The 17,762-nt window shown below is 33.2% G+C and overlaps 1 pseudogene; it reads left to right on the top strand.

Annotated features, from left to right (window-relative positions):
* Positions 1-125: 125 nt before the first annotated feature.
* The window catches only part of LOC127881447 (polycystic kidney disease protein 1-like 3), a 24,731-nt pseudogene continuing 7,094 nt past the window's right edge, over positions 126-17,762 (top strand).

Genomic DNA, 17,762 nt, shown 5'->3' with positions numbered 1-17,762 from the left:
TTTTTTACATTCTACCAGAGGTCTCAAATGCTAATATATATAACATTATGCAGTTGATTTTGCAATGAAATGTCAACATTGACACTTTTGATAAAATCTTATTTTATTTTGAAACTATCATTCGTGGTACACATTTAAATGCTTGTGTCTTACATGATGTAATAGTGATGTTGTATTACTTACCTGTGCGATACCCGGGACATAGAACGGCAATCAAGTGGATTAGCACTGCATGGACATAACGTGAAGTTAATTGTGGGTTAAAATGCAAGATTGATATGCCAAACCATAAACATTATTGCCAGGTAATTTTTTATTCACACATTTATCAGATAGCATAATGCCTCTAAAATTACGCGTATTAACGACAATTTTGAGTCATATAAGATGCAACGTTAATCAAGGCAAGCATTTCATTCGTATAGCAATCAATAAAAATGCAACATGAGGCGCTGCTCGTGTACTCCGGGTGCAGGATAAACGGGGTTCACAATGGTTCACATACGGGCTGGACTGAATTTGAAAACAACTTTGAACTTTATTTTTGCATATAAATTCAGTTATTTAAATGTATTTTTAAAGGAATTAGCGTATAAAATACAGTTTTTCTTTCAGTTTATGTCGGCATCTTCAATTAATGACAAAAGCATTGAATAGTCTGAAATCGGTGCCCAAGTTGTACGTTTTGTGCAGCATAACCGTTTACTTGATTGCGTTACACATCGAATGCTAGATAAAGAACACAGGTTTGTTAAATTAAGTAATTCTGATGTATTTCACATTGCCATAAGCATCATAAAAACTGTGTTTTATGCACTAATTCTTCAAATAAATTATTTTTAAAAAGTTATTTGAAGAAAAGCACCACGTACCAGTAGGCCTACATAGGTTTACATCCATCAGCGGTCAATTGTGAACTCCACAAAGTCACATGATCCAGCACCCTGGTACTTAAATCTTAAAAAACATAGTGTTGTATTCGGTCGATTCGTCTTTTTGTTAAGTCTTCGTACAGCCGTCTTACATGTTTAACACTTATCTTGTACACATATGTAAAACGTAAATTGCATCATTTGTTGACGACTCTCAAGATTCGCTGCAGTCATGGTCCAGTCAAAACAAAAGTATGTGTTCATATGAGTGTATTACATATGTTTTTAATTTAACCCTGACTTCATATAAAATGGAAATGGTGGTGCATGTTCATGTGAACATTTGATAGGTAAAATTAAAACCACATTTACGAACTAGCTGCTGTTATTATTTTAAGTATTTGCGAAGATCACCCGGGATCTTTGTTAACGATTTCGGTAAAAACAATATATCGATATGTTTCTTCGTCAAGACACGTTGATTGCTTGTTTGATTGAACGTTTTTTTATGTTTTAAGAGTGTACTTAAACTACGACTTCAACGTATAGGTCATTAAATTGACTGGAAAAACAGTGATTGCATTAGTTCGTCTGTACCATTAGGACCAAATAGAAAAAAATATTTAGTTTAACCTGCATCGTAAGATTACAAATCACTTTAGCTGAACTGATAGTTCAGTGGCGTTAATACATATAGCGTTGAATTATCAAGACAATTGAAAGGAATTGTATTTCTTGCTTGTATAGTTATCAATTTGAAAACGTCAGAAATAAGGTATTTGTTTTCCTATTCCGTTTTAGTCTTATGCTATCGGCTTAAAGACATTGCCATATAGCTTGCTCGTTGCCATCATGCGTATCTTAAATTGTATGTATGAAATACTTAAGAAGTAGCCATAATTGTTCTACTGAAAATGGTACTTGAGTATTGTTATACCGATATTTATTAGCAAAGTTCTTTTAAAGTAACATTACTTCTCAAAATCAACGAAAACTTCGTACAATATTTCGTAAAATAAAGCTAAACAATTAAAAATCATTGTTCTTTATGGCAATTGCCGAAATTTCCACGCCAGAAGTGGTCTGATAAAATAGATGTTTGTAGATACAAAATGCTCGTTTTTATTATTGTTTTGTATTGGTACCATTTTAGTGTTCATGTGTCTTATGAATAGATATATTCACGGGAAAGTTGAATAGAATTTATTGTGTCACAACTAAATAAAAACGTGCATTTTGTATCTACGAAAGTCTATGTAATCATACCACATCCAGCGTTGAAAGTGCGGCTCTTCCTATAAGGAACCCTGATTTTTAAGGTGTTAACTTTATTTTACGAACTTCATAACGAAATTTTCGTTGATTTTGAGCGTTATAGAGTTTATGATTTCCGTGTTCAGAAAAGAGAATGAGAACGAATCTGGGATACGCCAAACAATAACGATCCCTAATTCTGACATCGGAAGTGCCGGAGTTCACAGGCGGCCATTTACCTTGGTGGTATGTATCTAGCTCAAGGCATCTTTTTCTGGCAACGGATGGAAACATGGATATACATTTTCTTAATATTATTGTTCATCTAGTTTATTAATGCGTGCACATAAGGCCTAATTCACACTTAATTCATGCTGTTGCTTTTCCCCAAAAGTGATAATTCCGTTTAAACTATAATGCACGTTTTTTTAATTATGGCGACACTTTTTCAAACGAAATTTCGATTTGGTATTCTGAAATGCTCCTCATGTTCTTTATTCAAATTATGAAAGATATTCAATGCATAAAAAGATATTGTAAAAACAGTGTAGATATCTTTCACAAAAGCCTTATATTCGAATCGTCTAAGCAATAAACATAATCTCTTAAAATCATACAATATGGCACCTTTATGTCAAAAATTACAATATTTATTTAATTAATCCCTATTAAAATACATGTGTTCTTATTCAATCCGTAAGGGGCGTTTCTTTACGTGCAAGACTGTATTTGTGATAGATTTGAGTGTTCCTTTAATAAATCTGTTGTGAAATACAGCTATAAAAGTGCTGATTTAATCATTTAGTTTGTTCACAGTGTTATCGATAATCATTTAGTTTGTTCACAGTGTTATCGACGACATAAATACTTAGTTTACCAATTATGGTTTAGTATTGGTATATATTTGTCAAATAAACAACTAGGTGAAATAATATATTGTATTGCAAACATGCTTTGTGTACTTTAGTTGTTGTGTTGTTGTTTTTTCATGTTAATTATGAATAACGATTACTTACAAGTATGAACACGGATTTAAATGTTTATAAACAAATACATAAAATACGCAGATATTGAACATATGAAGCATGATGCTATAAATTGCATCGTGAACATTACTTATAGCTGAAGCTTGGTTAAATTGGTAATTCATGTTTATTTAATGAGTATATTCACATAAACTCATATCATTGTTTCCATTTGAAGATTGTACTACCGTTTGTATATATGCTTCAGATCATGGGTTTCGCACTTGTATTGGCATGCCTTTTTCGAGGGTCTAAAGGTGAAACCGATTTTGATATGGACGATGTAGTTCACAGTTATATAAAGCAATATGGCGAACACAAAAGTATTTATAATCTTGTTCATGCATCGCGTTTTTCTTTCACACAAAAAATCGTTTGTAAGTCGTATGAATAGATATTTGCAAAAACGAAACAAGTATTGTTATATGTAACATATAGTACAATTGTGGTTTTGTCTCATTTTTCTGATATAACACATGCTTAAAAATTTTCTTCCGAGGGGCATTCATTAATAATCAATTATAAAAAAATACAGTTGCTTCATTGATTGCCTGTTATGTCGTATACTGTTTAAATGCTTATTTAAATATGTAAGTGCCCAATTGGCACATTTAATGATATTCTCAATACAAATGTTTCGTTGTAAATATCGAAAATTCTTTTTAGCCTATATAAATTTCTGTGTACATAAGTCAATTAATTGTGAAACAATTATTTCAATCGTTTGATTGTATTGCCCTTTGAATTTGAAAAAAATGCAAGTAACTACATGTTATGTTAAATCATTCAGTTATGAAAAATTTAGGTCACAAAAATGGTTACTTTTCTGCCGCGACGAAGTGTCGAAACTGAAATGTAAAATTAATTTTAGATTTTGCAACTGTGCTTGGCTTAAATATTAATAACTATGTTGTTGTTGTTTCAGATTTTGTGACGTCGAGTATAGTTATCTTAAATAAATTGTAAGAGGAGTATCGGTCGTACACGATTAGGTTTAACGATTGTAATATTCGTCGACGTACTGTGTTTTTGTAATTTGACATTAATGGTAGTTTGTATGCAATGAATCAAAAGCTTTGTATAGATATCGAGTGCTTTTGTTTTAGACATGCTTATTTTACCCTATTACATGTTAAGTCTGGTAGCTTTGTAATTATAGTAATGATACATTTGACAAATTGTTTGGCCAATAATTTATGTTTTTGTTTGATTTCCTATTATTGGGCTATGACTGTGTCATATATTAATACCGTTTGACACTTCGATAATTGATTTAACGGAATAGTAAGAAGCTCATTTTGCAATGTTGGCGGTTTTTGTTAACATTTAGTAACATTCAGAAGTATTCAACTGAAATTAGCGATCGAACATTTATAATAACCTTAAAAATTGTCACTGGGTATTTCAATAAAACATATACTGGTATTTAGACGCATTTTTAAATCGATACACTTTTGTGTGTATATTATGCAGTATAAAAACAGTAACAAACAATTTGAAGTAAGGTTAACATAAACCGTAGCCATGTGAATTATACAAAGCTGCTGCAACAGAAGAGGTATTTATGTCTAACAAAAACATATTTTATCAGCCCGGCCAATGTATCCCTTAAACCTGGGTTAAACCAGTCATTACTTCTAACCATGTCGAATATTTTTTGCTAGCTGTAGTGCTTAAAAGACAACACCTACCAAACCCCTCCGCGCCTTCACTAGTTAAAAAGATTACCCAAGTCCACTTAAATGTATGAACGCGCTGCCACATGCTTTGGTTAAAAATAGTTTAATTGGAATCGTCAAGGATGACAAATGCTTGTGACTGTATAATTTGGTTAAATGTGAATTGCCTAATCTTCATTCGAAAACATGCAACACACATGTAAACATCTGTTTAAAAACAGCATATACTTGAATGTGCCATGGTCTAAATATGATATATATGGCTTGAATTTAATTTCACACATGTGTATATTCCATGCTAAACATTCAACCAACAAATATATGGAACTTTTTCGGTCGGACGAATTGTCGTCTTGATAGAAACATCCTAACATATGTATTGGAAAAGCTTAATGAATACCATAATACCTGTATACCTGGGGCAGCATATCAGACAAGAAGGTTAAGTAAACAAATTAGCATCTCGATTTTTTTATTTATTTCCATTTTCATAATCTATGTTTGCAGAAGTGTGTTTTCATAAACTCAATCAAAGCCGATACTGAATCTGCATTGAATTTTTTTTTTGCAGTAAACCCTAGGAATTGTTCGATGCCTATGAAACCGGAAGAGATAGCTGAAGCGGCAAAGCAACGACAAAGCGAACTGATATTGACCAAATGCATCATCGACATTGGCTTGAATACACGTCTGATGTTTATTATATGCATCATAGCGTTTATTAACATGGATAATGCGTAATTCTACTTTTTTTAATTTAAAACAACAACAAAGATTCAGCTTTATGTTTTCTGTTTCATCTCATCATTGTTCAAAGTGATTTATGATATTACAGTAAATCTTAATCAGTTTTCGCGTTAAACACTTGCAGTTTACGAAAAACATTTAAAATAAATTCATTCGAAGCATACTCGCTGGTGCTTCATATCTTCCATGTTTGTTGTGTGTAACCATGTCCATCATGTCTATAGTTTTCAGTATAATTATACAATTAAGTTAACTACTTAGGTTCTACTACCATCGACAAGAGCTCATGCGGTCGATCTTCCAGCGTCCCATACGGTACGTACAATACGTCAATACTTGTGTGACAGAAACAGGCAATTTCTAAAATGCATAAATGGGTATTTAAATATGAGTATCCAACTTGACAATAGCCATGGTTAGCAATGTCAATGTGTATTGTTTGCAAGGCCACCAAGTTTCACACTGCTGTCGTGATAAGAATAAAAGAATTTAAATGATACACATTTTGAAAAAAAATAAACTTCACATTGTGATTTTAACATGGCTAATAATCGTTGTCCTAATCAAGGGATAAGTTCACACATGAACTTCTAAGGCATGCGTACATACAAACAATGTAGCTCATAGACTTAAGGTCACATGATAACTTGAATATGGTCAAAGGTAAAACTCGACCTCGTCACAGTAACAGGCAATTTCTAGAGTGCATAAATGGGAATTTAAATATGAGTATCCCACTTGACAATAGCCATGGTTGACGATGTCAATGTGCATTGTTTGCAAGGCCACCAAGATTCACATTGCTGTCGTGATAAGAATAAAAGCATTTAAAGGGCACACATTTTGAAAAAAAAATAAACTTCACATTGTTATTTTGAACATGGCTAATAATCGTTGTCCTAATCAAGGGATAAGTTCACACATGAACTTCTAAGGCATGCGTACATACAAACATTGTAGCTCATAGACTTAAGGTCACATGATAACTTGTATATGTTCAAAGGTAAAACTAGACCTCGTCTTAAAATCTAAACAATAAAACCAAGTTCGAGCCGCCCCTCTCAGAAAACACATTCGAGATAATATGTAAACGTCTATTGATTTCAACGAATGGCATCGAGCATGCACATGTTTAAAGTAAATTAGAGCACATGCAGATCAGTTGTATGTGTATGATTTTAGATGATCTCCCAATACGATATGTTTAACTGGATCAACTACACGATGATACCAAATCTTTTCCCGGAAACCGATATCAACGGGGACATTCTACATCGGTATTACCGCACATTTATGACGGGCCTGAACAACTACCGGCTCGGACCTCCGAGACTTCGTCAACTTCGAACACATTCGAGTAGGAATATTTATAGTGCTTCCTAAATGGTATGAGCTTTTATGAGTACTTACGTACACCTCAATTTTCTTTTTGGTTATGGCCATAAACATGTACAATTTTAAATCAATAGTTTTGCTATACTATAGTATTATTAGTTACACTGTTAGTAACTGATGATGTATGGGAAATACAATCTCAGTAATTTCAGTAAAGTACTGAGGGTGTATATCCCATACACCAACAGTAACTAGCTGTGTTACGATTATATCTCAACCGACTTTTCGATTACTCGGGGTGTATGGCAATTACTTGGATTGTTTGGAAAATACACCATGGGCACGCTCTAAACCAATCGGATTAGGTCATTTTTGTAGGAGGTGATATATATAAACCATAACTACATTTAAGTCGATTACTATGGGGTGACAATGTAGATTGTTGTCAAGAAAAGATCCTAACAACGTTGACAACAAAACACTCGGATACATCGGATACATACGTATTCATTATTTCACGTTTTTGTTGGCAGGCAACTGTAGCATACCTTACTTCGACAGTGAACCATGCTATGGGGAGTACAACTTACTAGATGAAGAAACGGAGGACTATTGTTTGGGCTGGATTCCCTAACCTTGTTCGCTGGAAGAGCAAGCTTTTAACCTTACCGTTGAAGCTTGGAGAATCACTTCCGGTAATTCGATTTATCGAAGTCTTGCTTTTGGTCTATATTTAGAGGTAGAACCAATGAGACAAAACTACAATTTGATTAATATATTTAATGTCTTTGCACACTTGAATTGCATGTACTTAGGATGGCAGAGCACTAAGTTACTTCACTTACTCTAATAATATTATCAAATGAATCAATTAGAATGAAATTAATGATACATGTACTTGAATATAATCTTTCGAAATATTATGGCGGAGGTGCGAGGTTGTAAGTTATATTACCATAGGCATTTTTATTACATTAACAAATGAGCAAACACATAATGTAAACTTGACATTTGGATATCATAAACAGAAACATTATGATAAAATAAAAATACTAATTGAACCAATTTGTCAAGTATAAATGTTTTGAAAAGATCTTTGGATTATTTACTACATATTAAGATATTCGTCTGTATTATCGAAACTTCAGACGATTTAATGTATACCAGATTAAACAATCGTATTTTTTTTTTAATCTAGTCGACTCCGGTCAAACATGACTTTATTTAAATATGATCTATAATACCTGTTTACACGAGATATAAATATATAGTCGCATGACAGAATAATAAAGGGGATACTAAAACAGATAAACAGGATCGGTAACCCTAGGTCAGACCTAAATGAAAGCCATAATTTTATCATTGAAGTGGTGTTGGATACTTTTTTTGCACTGACCGTCCCGATGCAATGAACCAAATTCTGCTCAGGGATGAGTATTTTAAATATACGTGTGACTAAGTCCGCGATGTATCATACAGGGTTTCACTCCAGCGGGTGACGCTGTAGGTACATTTTAAGTGGCTTTTCTTATTGGCGTGTAATATCGTAACGCAGTGGTCCTCCACAAAATTTCTTTAAATAATGCCCTGGGAAAATTATCCTGTCTTGTTGGATCACTTGTTTTCGTTTTATATTGGGTATCATTAACATATTTTTTCTAAAATGACAAGACTTAGAGCATAGGTAGTTGTTTTTTACTGTAACATGGTATTGCAAAGATTCTTAATATGTTGTATTATTTTGTATCTAACATCATATTTTGCTCTTGTAGAAAATTGTTCAAGTCAAACCTATGGTGTTAAAACTTAAGTATTTCTCTTCTAATGATATAATTATAGTGCAGTTCCAATTAGGTTAATAAGAAATGAATTATAAATACTACTATTGCAAACTATATTTAAAAACCTCATCAGGAACGTTACCTAGATAAGCAATCTAGGGCAATTTTGGCTCGCTTGTTGTTGTTTTTATTGTATCTGTAATTTTCTTACAATAATATTCACTTATATACTGTGTTTTTTTGCAAATTTATTTTTAGATCAAATAACAAAGCAGTATCAGTTTTTAGCATCCGTAAAATCTTGTTTCGGGCAATAAACTAATACAACGAAAAATACTAATGACAAAAACGGGAATTAAATTGGGATTATAAACATAAATGTTATATTTACGCTAAAAATATTAATTCGTTAATATCTCAACGTCTTCATAATGTTACTGGATATGTATATAAATATGTTGTTTGATTTTTTAAACAGAGGTCAATATTTGGGGATTGCCGATTGCTGGTTTCTACACAACATATGGCGGTGGAGGATATATTGCCCAGTTTGATGTTAACAATGATGTGAGTGTTGAGATCATTCAAGAAATATTTTAACAAAAACTTTGGGTTGACCGCCGTACTAGAGCAGTGCTGCTTGAATTCACATTGTTCAGTCCAGATACCAACATGTTCATTTACAATGTCTTCATGATTGAGTTTCTACAACCGGGAGTTGCATTCACAACGTACTTAATTCATCCAATTAGATTGTATTACCTCGTTGGACCAAATGGTATGTTAGAATATGCGTGTGAAGAAATTTTCTTTATTAACCTACTGGTGTTGTTTTCGAACATATGTCTGCGGATATACAAGCAAAGGCTGAAGTTTAGGGCTAATTTTGGCAATCTTTCGAGTGTGTTATATTTATTCTCGGTGTTTCGGCGTGTGCGACTTTTGCAATACGGTCTGGATTTACACATCTAACCATTAACAAATACCGTAGCGATATCAAACGGTTTGTCAACCTCAGCCATATAGTGTTCTTGGACGAACATCTGAGCATCCTCTTAGCGATAATAGTGTAAATGTCAACTATGCGGATACTAGAAGTGTTTGCTACATCAAAACACGTAAGTGGCGTTGCAAAGGTATTCGAGAAACGTGCGACATACTGGTATGGAGTCGTCCTTTTGTATATACTGATAAGGTTTGCTTTCTTCGTCGGTTTTATGTTCGGACTTTATCTATTGCCGTACATGAAAATCAACAAATGCTTATCGACTAAGTGCCTGTCCATGATTTGGAGGAGTATGTTTTCTGAAATCGACTACACGAGTCCTGTCTTTTTCATCTTTTACATAGTCACATTAGTGTTTTTGTAAAGTGTCGATAGGTTTGTCAATTCTTGGTGCAAGTATAGACAACGTTGTCGGCGATAAGCAAAATGACGCAAACATAGACGTATATGATGACTAGGTTTACACCGCTGTTCCGTGCACGTGGGAACAACAGAACAGAAGAACAAACACAACCTGTAAGAAAAAGGTAATCAATTAATTCCATTGACGGTTCACGTATAAAATGCGCTGTTATGAATTTTATTCATAATGGTTTTGTTGCCAATAATCGTTCAATTCTTAACATCGTATGTTGCGTGACCACACTCATACAATATTACGTAATTGAAGTGCCTTAAATGATTGTTTAAGCGCACATTTTACAATGCATAGTCCTAGTAAGTTTGTTCGATAGTTCAAAAACTAAGTGAAACTGATTTTGCAACTACAAGCCTAAAATCTTATTATCAAAGATATTTATATTTTTTAAATTGTTTTTAAATCATATATGCCCTCTTAAATGCTGTTAAGATATTCAATCTATTATTAATTAAAAACCCAACGATTTCCAAAACCAGCCTGCGACTATGAAAAGCGAATGTTTAAAATCAGCACGCGGGACAATTAAACACATATGCTCAGAATAAGAATAAGCACAGCGGTAATGTGATCTCATTTTACTAACTATTACTGCTTGTGTTGCATTTTTTTCATTGGAAAAGCAGCCACCACGCTGTGAGGTTTACGAGATGGATAAAATAATAAGGAGAGCTTTTATAACACAAAATAAAATATATATTAAAAAGAAGTTGACGATAATAGCAAGCCGCTCAAAAAACGCTCCATTAAAATAAACTACATAATTATTACACGTAACATGTTAATCAGATTCATTATCAAGCTTAATCAAGGGCCTCATGTTGGACAAAACTCTTATTTGGTTACTTATTAACATTATACATGTAGTCGTTAAAATAATGGTATTTCACTTTTTTAAATAAACGCATGATTGTCCCAGACTAAATAGACTACTGCCTTACGTCTAAAAATTATGTACATGCATACAACATATAACCTCGCCAAATAGGTGTTTTTGATTACCCTGAGGTCAACGAATCAGGCGTGTAGTCCATCATTAAAGTGTAACACTTTGGAATAGTTTACCGGCCACTGTGACAGGTATTGGTAATGTCAGTCATTCGTAACACTTTGGAATAGTTTACCGGCCATTTTGACAGGTCTTGTACATTTCAGTCATGTGTAACACTTTTGGAATAGTTTACCGGCAACTTTGATTTGGGTACATTTCAGGCATTCAAGGTGGTCATCAAGAGTAATTTTCTTAAAAGTATACACTTTAAGCATTCCTTGTTCATTTTAGTACTGGTTTCTGATTAAGATTGTTAGTCACACTAGGTTCCAGTTCATGTTATTCACTTGTTACATTGTGTGTTTATATTCTAATTTTTATAATGATAGCTTTTTAATGTATGAAAATGTGATTTTTTTTTAATAATATATGTGATGTTTGTATGATTTGTTGAAAACTAATATAGCATATGGAGGGTATAATAATTTTATTTTATAGGATTGAATAAACTTCAAAGCACACTATTTTGTAATATTGATCATTAAAACTGTCAGTTCTTATATTATGTCAAAACTTGTTTTGCTACCCTGTCATGGTTCTCTTAATGCTATAACAAGTTTATCTCTATACTTGTTTATAAAACTGAATTGTGCTTATGTAAATATTTATGTCTTTGTTTTGTTTGAACTTATGTGCTTATGTAAATATTTATGTCTTTGTTTTGTTTGAACTTAACAGAGTTTCCTATGTCTTAATAAATATATCTTTCAATAAGGATATCGTTGTAAGAACGCATTGTTAGCCTGCTATAATTGCTTAACCCATTTATGCCTAGTGGACTCTCCGATCCTTCTAAATTGGATCAATTTATTTCCAAAATTAGGGATGTCTTGTACATTTATTTCTATATTTAGACTATTTCTTACTGAAATTCCTCTAAGCAAACAGCGCAGACCCTGATGAGACGCCACATCATGCGGCGTCTCATCTGGGTCTACGCTGTTTGCCAAGGCCTTTTTTTAGAAGCTAGGCATACATTTTTTTAATTTGGGCCTCTGAAATATTTATGTCATTCACGAATAAATTACAAGTTAAGACTTTTATTAGCGTAAATGGAATTTTCGAGATAAATTTCGTAAACAACCATAAATTAATCGTCGCGTTCAGTTTTTAACGGTTTGATTTATTTTTTATTAATTACATTTATAGTATTTATTGCCTTAGTTAATATGGATTTAATTGTGATTTTAAAGAATGGTTATTTAAAATGCATATTTACTGTTTTAATTATTAAAATCACACGAAACGTTTCGATTAAATGCAAACCTAAATAGTGAAATGCCGTCGTAATTACGACGATTTAACATTATTTTTTCTCCACTTTCACTCACTTAAAATTGATGAAAAAAGATAAATATTAGAAACCTATTAATTTTTGTTCGCTGTGCGATTCTTTATAGATATTGACTTCTCGTATCACTCATGAAATTGTAAGTGACAGAAACAAATGTCATTCAACTTTTTTTGTGTTCGAAATATCCTATTTCACATGTTGGAAAAATGTAAGTTACTTATCCGCTGAGATTTCACGACCACACAATTAAAATAAGTTCAAATAGGTTATTTACGTTCAAACAGTTAATAGTTTTTCGCGTTATTTTACATTGATTTAATTTTCAAAAATTATCTGATCTATTTTTAAAATGATTCATCGGAACTCAAATTCTGCGAGAAAACTGTTATAAAAAATAGGCTATTTAAAGACAAAATACAACAGACGGTAAATTATTAACCTTTTTGAAACAGCAATGCACGGATCAAGCGATTGACACCTCCGTGCACTGAGTGGAAATCAGTAATCATTGAACACTAGGCATCAAGCCATTTTAACTAAAACCGTTTATAATGTGTTATCAAAGGTTGTTTAAAATTAAATGCGACACGTGTCTTGTCGTTTTTGTATGTAAGAAGTACTTTACGTTTATTTGCATGCGTTAGTTTGCAAAGAAATAAATTCGAATTGGCGGTTTAAAGACGTCATGCGTATTGGCAAGTAAAAAGTCAACAACGTTTTTGTAACTTAGTAAATTAAATGATGGTTAATGAGCTAGTCGGATAGGCGAGCATATACACCTTGAGGTATGCAGTAGTAAAAATGAGTTACACATCAATTATTATATGTATTGGTTATAGAGAGGTTGTGCTGGCATATTGGAGATGGTATCCATCTAGCTATCAAAAGGTCGCAGTTTGATCCACATTTGCACTGAGGGAGAATTCCCACGATCATTTCTTAAGACAACAAGTATTATCTGCTGTTCTACTCAAGAGGAATACTCGAAATGTCTCAATCAGACTCAGACTTACAAGTGCAATCTAACTCAAATAAATCATTTAAAATGTACAATAATATGTGATCTATTATGATAACATCAAAGAAAATATGCGCAAATGTGTTTTACCTGTATACATTCGTATTTGAATGGTAAGTGAACTATTTCAAGAATACCTTAACTATAAAATACAAGTATTATGCATGTTGCAATTTTCCAAAGAAATGATAATGATGCTAATTACACATCATGATGAATTATTGGATATGTCTACATTCCATTTCCATCGAAAACTCCACTTCAAGTTCAATGACTTGGGACAAAGTTGAAAATAACGCTCCACTGTCCAATAGAACAACAAATTAATACGTTCTCTTCTTCATCGCAGTTTAACCCATTTATGCCTAGTGGACTCTCCTATCCTTCTAAATTTGATCAATTTATTTCCAAAATTAGGGATGTCTAGTATATATACTTCTAAATTTAGAATATTACAGCAATTCCTTTAAGAAAACAGCGCAGACCCAGATGAGACGCCACATCATGCGGCGTCTCATCTGGGTCTACGGTATGATGCGGCGTCTCAGCTGGGTCTACGATGTTTGCCAAGGCCTTTATATAGACGCTAGGCATAAATGGGTTAATTGTTATTCCACTATCTGCATCGTGCTACTAATTATTAAACTTTGTATCTTGCCTTTATTAATTACAATGTCAATGTCCATGGGGGCAGCCATGCATGTATTTGCGTTAGTCCAAAATGTCATGTTATAGACCCTAGATTGATATATGAAATAAATCGTCTGCTGATCCAGAGCGGGTTTTCACTGTTTCAAAATTTAAACTATAACAGCCCTTTCTTTTTCCTGCATGAAAGGCCAAAAGATTGTGTTGTCGATAGTATTTAACTGAGAACAAGTCCTCCGGTAAATCATGAAAATGAATGTAACGTCTATATACAGTTTTTTTTGTATCAAAAGACAAACAATCATCGTTTTGGTGTGTATTGCACTGATATTAAAGGGGCCTTTTCACGTTTGGGTAAATGGACAAAATTGAAAAATGTTGTTTCAGATTCGCAAATTTTTGTTTTAGTTTTGATATTTTTTAGGAAAAAGTAATACTGAACATTAACCATGCTCTACATTTACCATGCTCTAAAATAGCCTTAATATGCATCTTTTGACGATTTAAAAATCTTAAAATTATAAAGTATTGCAACGCGAAACGAATTAATAATTTAGAGAGTTCTGTTGTTGTCTTTTTTTTTGTGAAACTACGAGGATTGGTTATATAAAGTATAAAATGCATCCAACATTGTATCTGGAAGGATGGCCGAGAGGTCTAAATAGGAGACATTTTACTCCAGGACTCCAGGGGTCAGTGGTTCAAGCCCTGCTGAGGGCTACCCTTTTCTTTTTTTAAATTTTGTTCTAGATTTTTTACTGGAGAATTTTAGATACAATGTTTACATTTATCAATATAAAGCGTTTAATGACAAACTTCAAAAAATGCCAAAATCAGTGAAAAGGCTCCTTTAACCCCCCCCCCCCCCCGAAAGTAGTGCGGTTGTGTGCTGATATCAAAATGAATAATTGGATAAGGTGGAAAATCCTGCTGCGTTTTATTTCTACCACTGGTCAGGAATTCGAGCTACTTTTTGATAAAGGTAGGGTATATTATATTGTAACGTAACACGTGTTAAATTTGTGACATAAACTGAACGAAAATGTACATCAGCCTGTGACGGCAATCGTCTGCGCATCATTTTCAGAATAAGTTGTCTGTCTATGAAGCGATTGCTATGGAAATGTTTATTCTGATGCGATTATAGAGTGCACAAGTGTTTCATCGATATATTATCCATGGACGTCAGAACTCAACGCCCGTGCTTATTCAAGTTAAAATATCATTACAATATGTGACTTGCAAGTCAATTACAGACGTGTGATTAATTGGCATCGATCTTTTGAAGATGCGCTTTCGTTTATTTCTACAAAGATTTCTCAATAGCTTCAGATATCTAGTAACTATACGGATATAAAAATACACTCAACGAATGAACTATTTGAAAATAATATAGGCATGTATAGGGTAGACAGTGTACATTAGAACATTTGTTTTTCAAATTCTAAGGCCCTACTTTGTCGTCGCTATTTTATAGTTTTGTTTTTATGCTATTTCAACACTAAAACATTGAGATTGTGTATGCGATTATTTTTTTTGTTGTTTCGAGGTATTCAAATGTGATGCGTGAATGGCGTGGTTACGTACTGTTGTATCATTGATATCATTGACATGAACTGAAATACATAAAACAATGGTAATTTAAACACAGTACATACAAAAAATCGAACCGATCATTAATTTGTAATTATAAACAATTGTCAATGTTTTTTTGGAACAGAAATGTACCTTACCAAAATAAACGACGCATATCGTTCTATTATTCTTTTGGTCCCTCACGTCACCTGAATCAGCGAAATAAAATCAACTGACATAAGCTTAGGTGTATGTCCATCTTTTGAAACAAACACACGCTTGTCAGTAAAGTCAATTTGTTTATGTTCGTGACATTACTTTATTTTAAGTATTCTTTTCCAGTGTTTAATGTTAAAAAAATACAGAACAAAAATGCGAATAACATAGGATACATAAGTACCAGCTTATTGCCGAATGCAGGACTAATTACTTAATCGACACGAATATCTGAACCACTCGCCAATGTTTATGATCTAAAATTCTCTTTGCCTCGCTGAACCAAACTAATATTATCAAAAACTCACACTCTGAGATAAATGGGCATAATGCATGGGCGTAAAGTGTCGTCCCAGATTAGCCTGTGCAGTCCGCACAGACTAATCAGGGATGACACATTCCGCTTTAACTAGATTTTCGGTAAAAAAAATACCATTAAAGCGGAAAGTGTCGTCCCTGATAAGCCTGTGTATACTGCACAGTCTAATCTGGGACGACACTTTACGCACATGCTTTAAACCCCATTTTCACACAGCGAGGTTCATATGTATCAAAAACACACACAGTAGTCAGTACACGCTCTCTATATTGCTTTCGGTTAATGTGTTTATGATTTCAAATGCACATACTAAACAGAAACTAAATGGTTGCAAAAACTGTGATACTTATACAAAAGGAAGGTGGTCTCGTGGGGCCGTTGTCAAGACACAGTTATCGTTTAATAGTCTTTCATACTTCTTGCGACCCATGGGATTCAATAATAATAATTCCGGAAAAATTACTTATTGATATGTCCATTTCATTGTATTATTGATTTATAATATAATGCTTACTTTAATGTCACCGCATTTGCTGATTCAATCGATTATTTATAGGCACTTCTCAAACACCATGGAGTGGTAATTTCAACACCGAAGAAAGAACGCAGTTATCGGAAAGCAGTCGCATCCTGCGCTGAACAAAACATATTTAAGAGGGGAAAAACTATATTTAAAGTATGGGATCATCACAAAGGTATTTGAAATAATGTTATTTATTTATTTATTTTTATTTATTTTCAGTTTGCTTACATAATTGTTATTTACTTTGTGTATGCAGATACGTTTCTGATCATGCAAATATCACCCAACTTCAACTGTCATTTTCTCTTCACACACCTACATGTATTTCAATGAGTTTATTTATTTTCAAGAACTTATTACTTATAAATGAACAGTGAACACTAATTAAAAAACACACTCGATTTTCTAATATTGCAAAATGTGAAAATTAATTATGGTGGACGAACCAGTTATCGAACACCTAAGAAATTACGTTCAATTACCTTAAAATTGCAACACTTAAAATGACAAAAACATTTTGTTTTAACTAATGACTAACAGTTCAATCATTGAATGATTTATCTGTAAAGTTTTCCAGCAAACTACCTTCAAGAATTCATAACAATGATTCCCTGATTATTGTCACCTCTAGCAGACAAAACAAAATGGCGGCCGATGTAAACATGACCTATTACCCGACACTTCATAAATACTACTCCAGTATATACAAAGTCACATGACTATCACGTGACCCGGACTCGGCGAAAAATCTGCGTCTGCTGAAATAAAAATTGCAAACGGAAATATGATTTTTGGTGTGTAAATGCACGTTTTGATAAATGCATTAAAAAAGTAATAGCAAAAAACACACAAAACGGTGTAAATAACAATAAATGCATTCCTTTAACCTGTTTTTGGCGCATTTGTTTCAAGCTAAGTAGGCAAGTAGGTCATGGACTTCATGTGTGACCATTTGTTTATCAATGTGACGTCACGCGCACTTTTGCGCATGTGCATACAGA

The sequence above is a fragment of the Dreissena polymorpha genome, chromosome 5 (assembly GCF_020536995.1).
Source record: "Dreissena polymorpha isolate Duluth1 chromosome 5, UMN_Dpol_1.0, whole genome shotgun sequence".
Taxonomy (NCBI): domain Eukaryota; kingdom Metazoa; phylum Mollusca; class Bivalvia; order Myida; family Dreissenidae; genus Dreissena; species Dreissena polymorpha.
This window is presented reverse-complemented; position numbering and strand designations above follow the sequence as displayed.